The sequence below is a fragment of the Hemicordylus capensis genome, chromosome 5 (genome assembly GCF_027244095.1).
Source record: "Hemicordylus capensis ecotype Gifberg chromosome 5, rHemCap1.1.pri, whole genome shotgun sequence".
NCBI classification, from domain to species: Eukaryota; Metazoa; Chordata; class Lepidosauria; order Squamata; family Cordylidae; genus Hemicordylus; species Hemicordylus capensis.
In genome coordinates this window covers 168060590-168075180 of record NC_069661.1, presented here as the reverse complement: position 1 = coordinate 168075180, position 14591 = coordinate 168060590, and the positions used below count along the sequence as shown (strand labels likewise).

Below are 14591 nucleotides of genomic sequence, written 5' to 3'. Positions count from 1 at the left end.
TATGTTGGGGTGGGCTGTTTTGGGATCAGCCTCTTCATGATTTTATGCAAAAAGAGATTCTGCAAGAGCTGAAGGATAAAGTGACTGAGCTGTTGGAGCAGCAGGTCTCCATCAAGAGCTTCATCATGGAAATGGAGAAACAACAACAACAACATGTGCTAGCCACCCAATAAGTAATTGTTATCAACTAACTGATATTTAATTGAGGATCATGCTGACAGATAATAAAAATATCTGCAGTCAGGCACCAAGATGCTCAAGGATGTGAAGAATACACTCAAAAGATGTGAAGAGGTGCAGGCCAAAGAGTTGGGTCTGATCGCCATTGAGCTGGGGAAAAACATTATCCAGCTTCCCCAGACAGTACTTCATTCTCCTTGTTCTCTAACCGCCACAACAGCACTTCTTGTTCCTCCTCCAGGAATTGATGCAGCTCCTCAAACGCACTGATGATAAGCTGATGCTGGTTCTCGGCCTTTTTCTTGAGCTCCCTCCCAGGCGTTTTCTCTCCCTGGGATTTGCAGTGGGCCATGCCCTGCAGCTTTTGTTCTAGTGGCTGCAGACACTTCTGTCATTTCCTCCTGTACTGCAGGGGAATGTCATCCGGGAACATGACCATGTGAGATCAGTGCTGGTGAGGGATTTTGCACCCCAAGCAAAGTGCCTCCTGCTCCTCCTTGCAGAATAGGCGGAGCACCTCATTGTGCTTCTCACACAACTTCTCGTCCTCCACCTTGTGCTTGTTGGTGACTTGTGTTGCCAGGCTATCTCTACCATGTTTCCCAGCTGCCAGTTGGGCTTCAGTGTGTGGTGATGAAAAGTATTGGGGCAATCGGATCACAGAAAGTCATGGTTCAGCTCCTCCCACCAGTGGGGGATGTAGACCTGGAAGGAAGTGTGGCCACAGTCAATGATCAATGGGTCTTTAAGGTACTCCGGACAGACAGAACAGCTGGCCTCTATCTGGAGGTTATCCAGAGGGTTTTGTGGTGGCCATGGATCTCTGTGGTGCTGATAATCTAAGAGGGTGCATTTTAAAATCCACAAAAATGGTCACAGCTGTGGAGCAGACTCTGAGAGGCTCAGCAGGGCTCAGACAGCCACCAGAGCTGTAAACTGGTCCCCACACAACAACAACAAAAGCCAACCTTGCTTTCTGCCCCTCTCTCCTATCGCAACCGTCTCCAGCTGCCAGTCTCACATACCTCACCCTGCTGCTTCATACAGGCCCAATAAAAGAGCCTGGGAGTGGCGGGGGGCGGGGAGGAATACAGAAGGCGGCACTCCAGAGTTTCATCAAAATCCAGTTTGGCCCACCACCAGATTTGTGTTTGGCATCCCTGGCATAGTGCATTTGCAAGAGAGAGACAATCCAAGCCCCAATATTTTTATATATATTGGGGGGATGGGGCACCTGTTGCAACCCCTGTAATTGCCTGCTGGATCCACATACATAAAGTGAACTTAAAGCATATAGAGATTTGCATATTTGTCTGATTTTTCCTGTGTGGAAGATGTCAGTCAAATGTAAGTGGGAATGCATATCCTGGAATCAAATTCTGGGGTCCATGCTGACATACTTATCTGAGGTAGAGTGCTTACTGGAATCTGCTGTGGGTATGAACTGGAAAAATCCCTTTTCCTTGCACTAAAATTCACTTTTGGTGACACTCACCTTGCTAATTTGGAACAATTACATCATTGGTCTTAGCACAGCAGGCCTGATCCTAGAAAGATCAGGCCTACTGATCTTTCAGTGTGTGCAACAGTGGCAACCATACAAAGAAGAGGTGGCTTGACTTGTCTTCCAGGTGAGAACAGTGGTGGGAGTAGTTCTAGGCTGACACTGCATTGACATGGTAGTGCATTTTTTCAGGTTTACTCCAAGCAAGTCCTGGTGGTGTGCCATTACTCAAGAGCACCACAAGGTTGGAGTGGGCCATGGGATAAGAAGAGGCCTTTCCCTTTTGCCTTCTCCTTCTCCTTCTCCTTCTCCTTCACTACCCACCCAGTCAGTAGGACAAGAGGAGTGAGGGACATTGCCTCACACATTCCCCTCCTCCCCTTCTGGGCATTTTCCAGATTATGAGATTTGCACCACTTAAAGTGTTGCAAAGTGCAACAGTATTCGGCAGTGGTTGGAAACTGTGAGCACAGTGTTTTTCAATGCGCTTCTCAATGCATCGTGACATTGTGGCCATTCAAATTCCCCACCACTGCAGCGGGTTTTCCAGACAGGGGGTGTCCATATTCCACCAGAATTGCATTCACTGCCCCCAACCCTCCATTTCGGGCCAATGGGGTTGCAGAGTGAGAATGACATGACAAATGTTTTTTTCCCCTATAGGTGCTTTTGTGCAAAACTGACACTAAGGGGAGAACTATGGCGCAAACTACATTCCTTTGATTGCCTTATAGTAAGGAAACAGAAAAGGATTGTGCATTTGTGGAAGCACCCAAGCAAAAAATAAAATAAAAATTATGTACGGAGAGGGGCTTTAGATATTAACAAATTCTTGAACTGCAGAATTAGTCCTCCACACCACATGGCATTGAGAACAGTTTTCAGGGCTTCCTTGCAATACACGAGGCGGGTGGGGGGAGTCCGTTGCCTTGCAGTAAGCAAATGTTAAAGATTGAACTGTCAGTCAGCCACTCAACTGATAAACAAATGGGATTGCACAGAAGTAAATTATTCAGATCAATTGGCTTCCTCTTAAGTAAGTACCAGATCCGCACTTGCCCCCAAAAAGCCGAACGCAAAAGGAAGCAACAGTGGAAGAAGTGATGCTGCCACCATGCTGTGCAAAAGCTGGGCTGGGAAGGAAGGCGGGTGGGCCAGCGAGGCATCCCATCCCCTGGCTGCCTGCCCCTCTGGCCTACCTCCCCTCTTGCACCCCACCTGATCCCTCAAGGGGGGAGGGGGGCCACCAGTGCCGGCAGCAGGGCGAGAAGGTGAAGGGAGGCAGCAGCAGCAACTCTTGGGATCCCGTGGCAAGGGGCAGAGGAAGCAAGCATGGGGGGGGGGCCCAAAAAAACTGTCCTTACCATGGAAAAATACAGCTACTTTTCTGTAACGTTATTATGTCATTATAGGGCCATAACACATCAATAAAACCCGAATCAAGGCATTGGAAATATGGATGGCACCCTGGCGACAGCACAGCGACCGCGATGTCGAAACATGGGCAATGTGGAGGGGCACTTAGCGGACACATTGCGAAACTGTTGCAGGGAGTAATCTGGAAAATGCCCTGGAGAGGACTTGTCCTGCTTAAAACCAAGACTAGAACTTACTTGCATTGCTGAAAAACCCAGCAGTGTGCCAGTGCTTTGGGAAAGAGGAAAATGAAGACCAGGCTGTCCCACAGCCAGTGCCCCATATCTTCCCTTAGGGCCCCGAGACATTCCCACCTTATTCAATTATAGCTACAATCCTGCCATCACTGCTGCTGCTCATAAAGGACTCTCTCCACTCCAGCTTCATAGCAGAGTCCATTGTAGTTTGCTCCCCAAACCTCCCTCCATCCCACAAAGTTGGTTTCGTGGTATCGATAAGAGCACACAGCTGTTTGTGCACACGTTTATCATTCTTTAAAATAAAATAAAAATCAGACTAAAACCATTTCACATAGCTTCCTAATCGCAAAATGCAGATGTATGTATCAAAGAAAATATATGAAAATACATATGTATAGCAAGAAACTATGTAGAAGAAGAACAAAAAGAAATTATAATTGTAACAAAGTTTTAGATTAAGACATGCCATTAATGCAGACAAACTTTGGAGAACGTCTTGACAAATGACAATCAATTTTGTTCAGTCTAAGCTCTCAAGAATGTATTCTGGAATTGACTTGTACTAGTATCATTTTTTCTGTGTCACTGAAAGCTAAGGGGTAAAGAATATAAAAGTGGTGTATTCCAACTGAAATAACAGGCAGTATCAAACAATCCAGCTCCTAATATGATATAGATCCAAAGAGTGCCCCATTGAAAGAAAATCCTAGTTTTCAAAGAAAAATAAGAGTGGAAAAATCTGCTGTCATACAAAACTGTGCTAGTGCCATATATACTAGAGACATTGTTAATGAACAGTGTCTCCTTGCACATGGATTATCCCTGTATCACTGCCAATGTCAGTTCCTGAATAGCTGATTTGCCAAGTAAGTGCCAGTTTTGTAATATACACTTTAGCAGGCATGGAAGCAGTCTTCACTTTCACACCCGCCTCCTGAATTGGCATTCTTTGCCCTCTTTGTGCCAGTGTCAGCTCTGTTTCCTATTCAGTGCTGTTACGGCTTTCATGGAAGGTCAGTGTTCATGTGCTTCCTGGTAAGAATTCAACCTGCTGGTTAAGGATTTCATCAAAGGCACACATGAAAACCTGGACTCTGATGCAGAGCTACATGTGCACTCCAGAATGCACACTGAGCTCCTGTACTGCTGGGTTTCCCCACTGACTTCAATGGAAGGGGCAGTTAGGCATTCAAAGAACTGTTCCCTTCATTCACATTCACGGGGACATTCTTACATGTGAATGAAAGTGTGTGAAGCTTCTGCATCCATAAGGAATCACACACCAGACTGAGGCAAGACTGGAGGTCTTGCAGAAGTAGAAATGGGTCTAGCAGTATTCTGGAGCCAAATGGGAGCCCTTAAAATCCCATAGTCAGAGTGCTGTGTCTAGCCTCCCTGACTCCCTGACTGAAAAATAATTGCACCTTAAACCGATTGTCCTGTTCCTCAGGCATTGGCTTCAGTGGGGTGTCCTTACCTGTAGGAGGATTGTGGCAGGATAGCCACCTGCACTGCAGAGGGTTCTAAGGAGGAGAAATTCTTAGAGTCAGGGGCATAGGGTCTATTGGACAAGGGGGGACAGTTGTCCCTAGGCCCACAGGGCTTGGCCCCCCCTCAAGGCCCCTTGGCCAGTTCCCCTTGCCTGCGCGTCCTCATGCTCACTGGCCAGGTGAGCTAAGCAGCCTGTAAAGCTGCTGCAGCTCCTTCAGTCTCCGCCTCTCAGCTGTTCGGTGGGTTGGTGGGGCTTCCAGTGAGGCCTCCGTGCAGGCCTCACAGAAGCCTGAACTTTAGTGCTAGTTGGCGGGCAGGCAGCAAAGAAGGGAGGAAAGAAGGAGGCAGGGTGGCCAGTGCTGACTGCCCTTGCCCACCACAGCTCTGCCCAGCCTTTGACTCCTCAGGCTTTGTAATGGAGGTATGATGAGATTTCCTTTTTGTGGACATGTGTGCAGTCGCAGCTACTACTTCTGGTTACTTCCAGACAACACTGGAATGGGGTGGCAGGGAGGTATGCTGCTGTCCCGATGGGCTTTTAGGGAATTGTGCACTGGCAGGGGAAATGCAGTGTGTGTGTGTGTGTGTAAGTGCATCCTTCCCCGCCCTTAAAGCCACCACCACCCCACTGTCGAACCCTCAAGTCGCCTAGGGTTCAAACTGGTTCGGAGGCCCATAAAAGCGCCTCCGAACCAGTTTGTGCACATCCCTACTTCATGCATGAAGTAGTGTGACACCAATTATTTCCAGTGGGCTGTGCGTCATACAACTCTGTGCATAGAGCTCTTTTTGTAGTAAGCACTCTGTGCACAGACATGTATGATGCACAGATGACACTCCTGCAGGGGCAGGGGTGGTGCTCAAGCCACTTTTGTCCCCTTGTGCACTATGTAAGCCCCTGACATAATGGCTTGAACTGCTTTATTGGTTGTCTCTTTTAGTTTGTTGCTGTGAATTTGTATTCTGAATCTGTTCTTTTATATTGTAGGCTGCCTTCAGCATTTTAAATATTTTTAATACATTTAAATCCCAAAGTCTTTTTGATTAAAAAAATAAGCTACAAATAGCATAAAATGAAACATGTTCAGCAATTAAGATACTCTAATAACTTTCATGTTTTGCGGCAACAAACAAATTAGTAGCCCCATAGTATGCTCCTGATTAGGAAGGGGTCACTGAGCTTCACTGAGCTTATTCTGTAGCAGAGCAATATTGTCTTTGGAAAACCTTACCTTTAAAGAAGAAGAAGCTTGGCAAGATCTATGGAGATGTCCAATGACATAAAAGAGAGTGATTATTCAAATCACAGGAACAGAAAAAGAGGCATAGTATCAGAAGTACTGAACCTGAAGAAGTAGCAGACATGGTGAAGAGAGAACAAATGGGGCATGGGAAGCAGAAATGAATGCAGAGAGGAGGGTCTGAATAGAAAGCAGAGAAAGGATGTGGTGGGGGCGGCGGCAGCTGAAAAGACAGGGAGGGAGCAGTGGCAAAGGACTAAGGTAGTAAAGAAGGGGGAAAGGACAGAGCAATTTCAATATGGCAATATCACACAGGCCTAAATATTGCACAGGCCTAATGCTTCTGTTAATTGCTCTTGCAGTGTCCAGAGTTTGGGCACATAATCTTATGTTCTGTTCCTTCGTCTCTTTCATGAACTCATACAAGACTGATTTATACTATGGAGTAACAACAGCAATAGAAAGGGATTAGTAAAATTAATAAAACAAATATCAACCCTTGTCAAAATGTGCATGGTAAATTAGGCAGTCTTGAAAGCACACACACCAAATATACAATTTATCTCATCTGCAAACAAATTGGAAGAATAAAGGGAAGTGAGTATTTTGCATTAGTTATGAACAAAAACAGCATATTTACTCCGAAACAAACCCTACTATGTTCAATGGGGTTTACTCCCTAGTAAGTGTGTTTAATGATTAGTTTTAAAGTGCAGCCTTATTTTTATTTTGCCTACTTTGTCCTTCTCTTTCCTTTGCCTTCCTTAGAAAGTTCCCATTTCTCTAAGTAGCACTCCTTTTATATCTAGAAAGTTCGTTTAGTATTCATGTCACACTACTCCATTTCCAAGAGGCACTGTAAGTCAGAGCTTTTGGCTGGAACTGGAATCTTGCAGCATTCAAGAGTAAAATGGTCTAGCCAACTAATTACTTCAGTAGCTGCTGAGCTCACTTTGCTAAGCACTGTTCTAGATGACACTCTTGCCATGTCCTACTATGACTAATACCTGTTAAGCTGGAGCTGTAATCACAGCTCTTCTACCTGTCAAGCCACTATCCAGATTTAGACAGTGGGCGGAGCAGCAGGAGAGTGAAATGTAGCTGTGTAGTGGGAAACCAGATTCCGACCACATGGTAAAGAAATGAACAGCCACTCCACCAAGTGCTTAAAAGTAGGCATTTCTAAAATGGGCAGATAATAGACCTCAAGCTAGCCTGAAAGCCTGACCTGGAAGTTCTTCTCAACCCCATAAGTGTGGGGTTGAAGTTATTCATGAATACAAAAGTAATTACAAATGAAAAAAATCATTGACCCCTCTACAGCCAAAGGGATGCTTAGGATTGGGCCACAGGGCACAGTCCTCTGAGACTCTCCCAGATTCTTTCAGTCACTGAAGAGGGAACTGTTTGAACTGGTCTCTGGTCCATGATGTCTAAGGACAACTCCCCCCCCCCCTTATCATTAAGAGGTAGAGGCAATGCCACTCCTGCCTCTTTCTACCTGTGGAGAAAAGGAAATCAGGCTCAAGAGGATGTGCACCATGGAGCACACATTATATAAAGTCAGTTTTCTCTGCCCCCACCCCCCGTCATGGATATAGTTATAAATAACATTGCCCCCTCTTTCCTTAAATCATGTATAATGATAAGTGATAATAATTCCACTTTGGCCTAGAAACTATTGACCTTTTTACCTGCAACCTTTTAACCTAGGTTAACCTAGGTTTAACCTTTTAAAAGGTTATTTTTTAAAAAAAAATTAACAGATGTAGCTACACTTTTTCATGTCGTAACAAATCATTTTTACAAAAAGTCGAGTGCAAGAAGCAATGTTTGTGATTTACTGGTTCGTTTTATGATGGTTAGATAAAGTTAATTAATCCAGCTAAGCTAAGCTAAATTTGTTCTCTGCTCTTCAAACATAAGGATTGGTGAAGGAAGTTAAGTCTACATGAAAGGGGTTGCTTTTTTGGTTTATAATGTTTTAAAGTTTCATTGATGGTTATTTTAATTTGTTTTATATGATTTAAGGTGCTAATTGTTATTTATTATTTTATTTATTTATTTGATTTATATACCGCCCTTCCAAAATGGCTCAGGGCAGTTTACAATTTTAAAAAATTGTTTACATAAATTGTTGTGTTTTAATTTGTAAACCACCTAGAGAGTTTATATGTGGTGGTATATAAATGTGATAGATAGACAAACAAACAAATTGTGTTTGTGAGTTAGAGTTACTGTAGAACAATGGGGGACATCTATGAGATAACTAGTTTTCTATTATGAGAGGACAGGAATAACTTATTTCTCTTAGTTAAGATTTTTCACCTTGCTCATGAGAAATTTTACGACAAAAAGCCGGGAAATGTTGATGAATGTTTAGGTTGCCTTCGGGCACCTTACTTGACTGATTCTTTTTACAGTTTGTAAGTACTACGCTTCTTGAACTAATGCTCCTTGAAATTACTTTTCGTGTAAAGCCCTGAATAATCAATGCTATGCTGATTCTTATGCTTTGTCTATGTTAAATGATCTATATGTGCTGTACAGGGGCGTAGCTAAGGAGATGGGGCCTGTGTTTGCTCCTCTCCCCAGCAGCCCCTTGGAGTGAGGGAGATAATGAAGAAGATAGGAAGGAATGGAGCTGGGGGGTCCTTAGGAGCTGGGGGGGCCAGGTTCTTTGAACCCATCCTCTCAATTATAGTTACAATCCTGCTGCTGTACTAGAAGCGATATAAGTAAACTAGTATTCTTACAACAGCTTTTTCTCTAGAGTTCTTTTCACATATTTTTAATTGGCAAATGCAATACCTGAGTGAGAACCGTGAGTGTAGTTCCTAAATTGGAACTTTGCACACCTTACAGTTTCTTGATATAGCTAGTCTAGTTGACTAGCCTAAATACTGAGGTGTGAAAAGTCATAACTAGAGGCAATCCATGACACCCCATGAGATCCTAGTCTAAAAAGAAGCAAGAGACAGGCCCTTTATTTCCTTTCAGTCTCTTTAGTACCCAGCAGCAGCTGACTGAAGGCTCATGAAGGCATGCTGCTCTTTGCTGCCAAGGATATTTTATTTACTGGTGGCATAAGGGCTGTGTTACTGTGCATACCTAGGCTTCTGCCAGTTTTGTAGTTTTGGGGGAAGCTGCAAGGTGATTGTGTCCCCTCAGTATTTTTCTAGAAAAGTTAGGGGAAACTCCAAATAAAGACACTTTCCTCCCCTGCTCTCCTCCATGTGGGCCCCAGGGATATCCACATGCAGACATCCCAGTTTGAGATGATGGGAAGTAACAATTCTCAGAGAAATAAAAAGAACCTAACCCTTCACTAAAGATTGTTGGAGCCTTCTCAAAATTTAAAAATTTAAAATTTAATACTAAATATTTTGCTTGGGGCATCATCCAGCCCAAACTAAACACAAAAGTCCCATTGATTTCAATGGAAGAAATTTGAGCATGCTTTTAATTAAGTTTCTGATTGAAATCAGTGCTGCAATGTTTATATTTGACTGAATTGTGTCCTTGAAAATAAGTTCCACTAATTTCAGTGAAACTTTTTTCCAAGCAAGAAAACTTAACAAATTAAAACTTTTCTTAAAGATGCAAAGAAGGGTGCACCTTTAGATCCAGTTCTTGTCATGTTCTTATGATGAGAATGATTGTGGTTAAAGAGTTAACCATGATTGGTGAGCAGAGTATGCTCCCATGGAGTGTGTTGTGAGAACCCTGAATTTCCAGGCTATCCTGATTACACTGCTGTGGTTAGCCAGCATTTAACTGGGATAGATAACCAGGATCTATCTTGGTTAAATGCTGGTTAACCTCTGTGATTTAACCGGAATCGTCTGGAAATTCTAGGTTATCATGACATACTCTACAGAAGCGCGTGGGACTTACCTATTGTGGTTTACTATTTATTTATTTGATTTATATACCACTCCTCCAAAAATGGCTCAGGGCAGTTTAACCACAATCATTCTCATTGTGAGAATGCAGTCCTAATAATGTTTTCAGCATGATCCTAAATATATTTCCTCAAAAGAAAGCCCAATGATTTAAATGGATCTGATGCCCTACTTAGTGTGCTGAGATCAAAAGCAGTCCAAGACATTTTACTGCCTGAGATGTTGGGGCAGGAGGAAAGAATATGTCTGCCTCCAATGGTGTTGGGAGTGGGAAATGAATAGCCTGCCCCAGCCAGGTAAGGAAGGATGGTGGGGTGGTACTATGGTGGTGAAACCACCACTTGGCACCCCCTTAGCCCCTCCCTGTGCCTGCACCTGAGGTGACTGCCTCACCCTGCCTCATGGTTGAAATTGTTTGAAATTTCATTCATGCAATGACTTGCTTGAAGCTGCAGTCATGCACGTTTACTTACTGAGTACTACTGAATTATATGGGGCTTACTGCCAGTTAAGTGTGACTAGAATTGTAGCATTGTAGTCCAGAGTTATGCCTGTTTACTTGGAAGTAAGTCCATGTGTGTACACTGGGGTTTTGTCAATTAAATATGTACAGGATATGAATGCTAATCTAGCAAAAGATATGTCTCTAGCAAAACCTGAGACTGCAGCTGCATAAGACTATATATACTGGTATCCCTTTAAAGATAGAAATCATAATGGTGCTAGAAAAATACCAAATTTGCATATGATGCTTAACTGCTTGCACAACTATCAAAAAGGCTCACATATGGCATGCTAAGATATTTGCCACACATTATAAATAAAAGAGAATACAGTCTGCCTGTTTGCAGCACACTGTTCACTTCACTCTACTCTGTGTAAATTGTGCAACAATTTTCAGGTAACACTGAGCCAAAAAATAATAAGCATCTGGAATGTCATAAGAATCAAGGGAGCTGCAAGAAATGTTCAAAGAAAGAAAATAGGAAAAATGAAGGTGGATAAAACAAATTTAGCTTCATTGTTTGTAGCCTGGTTAGCATCACTCTTGACTTTACCATGCCTCTCTGGATCTTGTAAATTGCTTTTAGCAAAAAATGTCTCAGTTCCTCCTCCCACATAACAAATGGTACCTGGGCAATGAAGCCAGTTTTATTTTAACACTCTGTAACCGATAATATGCAACCCACACTCTGGCAGTCTTGATTAAAATTTTGTGACAGATTGCATGGATATACTGCATGATATAAATACATTTGAAATCACAGGGTGCTCTTGTAGATGGGCCTGGAGAAAAACTGGAGTTTCTGCCTGAAACATTTCTGTACATGACAGACAGCTGTTCTTAAGAATTTGAACTCAGAGTGCTGTAGACTGGCAGGAATATTTAGCAGCAAGTGACCAGTGGAATCATACCCATACAAGCAAGGCCTTTTGCTAGTGCTGTTTGCCTTTTTTCAGGAAGGTCTTAAATATGTGACTGTAAGCCCTGTCTCAAATAATCTAGTTTATTACATTTTCTGCTTGTCCATTTATGGCCCAGAGCAATTTCCCCCCCATGTTTGGAAGTGATGTTGCACAGAAAATCATTTGAGAGCTTAGATGGATGGCAGGGATAACAGGTGGTAATCAATCAGCTTTCCTAGATCCTCCCACTAAGCTTTGCAAACCTGTGGCTTGGCTACCATTCTGATATTTGTGCTAAGTACAGCATTGAGTCAGTTCCTTTGTCCTTAAACCTTTCCTGGACGTTCCTACTGACCCTATTATATCACTTGATATCATTGTCAGATGCTGTGAGATAATTATATGGATAATACTGTTTTTATTCCTGTCTTGCTTATTTGTTATACTGACATACAATTCCTGTGTTATGTTTATATGTTTGTTTAATTATTGTACTAATTTATGTTTTGTTTCATTAAACTATTTTGGTACACTTACACAGAAAAAGTGATATAACAACAACAAACGAACAAATGATGATGTCATAAGACAGTGTGATCAGAACTTCAGGACCTAATGAGTATTTGTTGTAAAACCTTTGGAAGTCAATATTGTTAAATAAATTTTATTCTTTCAAGTTGCAGGATTTTGCTAATTGAGAGTTGTTGGTCATTAAACAAATCACAAATTCTTTATCTCCATCAGGAACAGCAGCACTAGCTTACTAAAGGATCCAGTCTGTACACAGACGTCTTACCTGACAATGGACAGGCTGTGTGTGTTTTGTTTTTAAGTAAGTTGTCATTCAGCACCATTCTTTTGCTAAGGAGGCCCCACCATACTAAAGAAATACTATGAGAAATGCTGACAGTGCAGTACTTGGCAGATCAGCAGTCTGTTGCTTAAGTGTGATCAAATTGCTAAATAGCAGTGACAGCTTGTTGGAGAACTTCTCTTAACTCAGAAAACTCTAATATGTTTTCTGTCAGGATAGCTTAAAACTTTGCCCAAACAATTAAGCTGTCCGAAGTGGGAAATGAAAATCTGACAGAAGATGTTTTCTTTCTATATCTAGAGTGAGGTAAAAACATTGAACAGTTCAGAAGAAATAACTGAGGGCCTGTTCTCAAGACACGCTCAGAGCATGGCAACTACAGTTTCCATTCAACTTCTAGCAGGTTTCTATCCACTGCTGAGACACTGTAGGCCTGTTCACACAACCATTTTGGGGTGGGTTGGAGGTTTAGAGAGCTCCTACCCTAGTAGCAGCACACAAGCAGAACCTCTGTTTGGAGCAACAAACCCAGGGAACACATGAGGAGGCCAGGCAAGCCGTCCATTGTTGAAATCCAGGGCTGCACGCATGAAAAGTCCTCCAGAGGCCTAGCAGGCCTTCCTGCCGTGCTTTATGCTGCCAGTAGACTGGAAAGCTTCTGTATATCAGCAACTGCCTTCTGATTGGCCATAAGGAGCAGGAGGTGCACCCAGACCTGCTGAAGCTGCCGCAGCTACAGGATCATAGAGTGTGCCATGATGGCGGCTGCTGTAGTCACAGCTCTCTATTGTTTCCAGGCCAGCTAGGTCCCAATAGCTGAGTAGGATAAGTAAGTGGATTCATATGGCCAGAAAAACAAGGTAGGAGAGCTGTCTTCTCTTGTCTTGGTTAACAGCAGGGTACAAAAGCTGGGCTACCCAGCAACTTGGGTTGGAGGGATTTTTGTGAGTTCACACAAGCACACAAACCATGATAGAATGCCTTCAGCCCTGATTTTTTTGATGATTGTATGAATAGACCTTGAGCCTCTTCTCACGTGTCGTTTGGAGCACTGGGAGCTCTCAGGGCAAGTGTAGCCCTGTTCTACTACCCAACATTTTACCAAGGTGGAATGAACCATGGTAGAATGAGGTAGAATGAACTAATGTGTGTACTGGTGGTAAGAACCATAGGTTTATTCTACTTTGGCAGGCAATCATGTGAGTGATTGCCACCGGGTAGAAGGCTTTCCCCTCATTTGGGGCAGCGAGTCGGTGGGGAAGGAGTGGTCACGCCAAGTGCAGTGGCTGCTCTAATGAGAGGAGCCACAGCACTGCAGGCTTAAGATGTGGGAAGACTTCCTCCTCCTGATCCCAGTTTTGGCCTCCACTGTGCCACCGCTCATGTGGGTGGAGAAGGCACAGCGGAGGCAAAGGTGGCCACAGCTCATCTGCTGGAGAAGGCAGGCAAGCTTCTGCCATCCTCCCAGTCCTCCCAAGCTGTGGTGTGCGGTCATGTTAAAGACCTTTTTGTGTGTATGTGTTAGGGATGTGCATGGAACCAGCAGTGGTGGTTTACTCTGAATTCGATCCTAACTGACCACCGGTCCGCGATCTGGTTCATCAGAACTGGCCAGTGGTTTGGTTCATGCTGTCAAACCAGGTCGACCCGGTTCAACCTGGTTTGGGTGCTTTGCTTATAAAGGGGAATCCAGTAAGGATTTCCCTTTACAAGCAAAGGGGTAATTCCCTACCTAAAGAGGAGCTTGGGGTGGGTGGGCAAGATGGAACTTTACCGGCTGTAGTGTCAGCCCCTCTTGGCCCTGCTGGTGCTCCTCGCTCCCTGCACCACATACCAGCAGGTAGCCCAGGTCATGCAAATGGCCTCTGCAAATGCATGAAGACTGGAACCAGGCTGCCCACTAGCCCACAGTGTGTGGGGGAGCACCGGTGGGACTGAGAGGGGCCGCCACAGCCACCGCTACAGCTGCCACAGCCAGTAAGGTGCCCTCTTGTCCGTCTCTCAAACCTCTTTTTAGGTAAGGAATCCCCCTTTGCTTGTTAAGGGGAATCCTTACCATATTCAGCACATGCCTTCAGGGTTTGGTGCCTGTGTACTTTCAGGACTGCCTCTCCCGTCCAACTTCTACCCGCCCTGTGAGATCATCTCAGGTGGGCTTTCTCAGAGTTCCAGGCCCAAGGGAGGTACGTGGGGTCCAGGCTTGTGGGAGGGCCTTCTCTGTTGCAACCCCCTCCTTATGGAACACGCTGCCTCCTGAGATTCGTAATGCTCCCTCTCCTCTATCCTTTAAGAAGCTCCTGAAAATCTATCTATTTTGCCAGGCTTTTCGTTTTTAACATGTGTGTGTGTGTGTGTGTGTGTGTGAGTTCTTTTTCCCCCTCCCCTTCCCCCCCTTATTCTCTTGTCTTCATTGTTGTTTTAATTTATGTAATT

The 14591-nt window shown here is 43.9% G+C and overlaps 1 pseudogene; it reads right to left on the bottom strand.

Moving 5' to 3' along the window:
• Positions 1 to 263: 263 nt before the first annotated feature.
• Positions 264 to 12198, bottom strand: LOC128327424 (E3 ubiquitin-protein ligase TRIM39-like; annotated as a pseudogene).
• Between the last annotated feature and the right edge of the window lie 2393 nt (positions 12199 to 14591).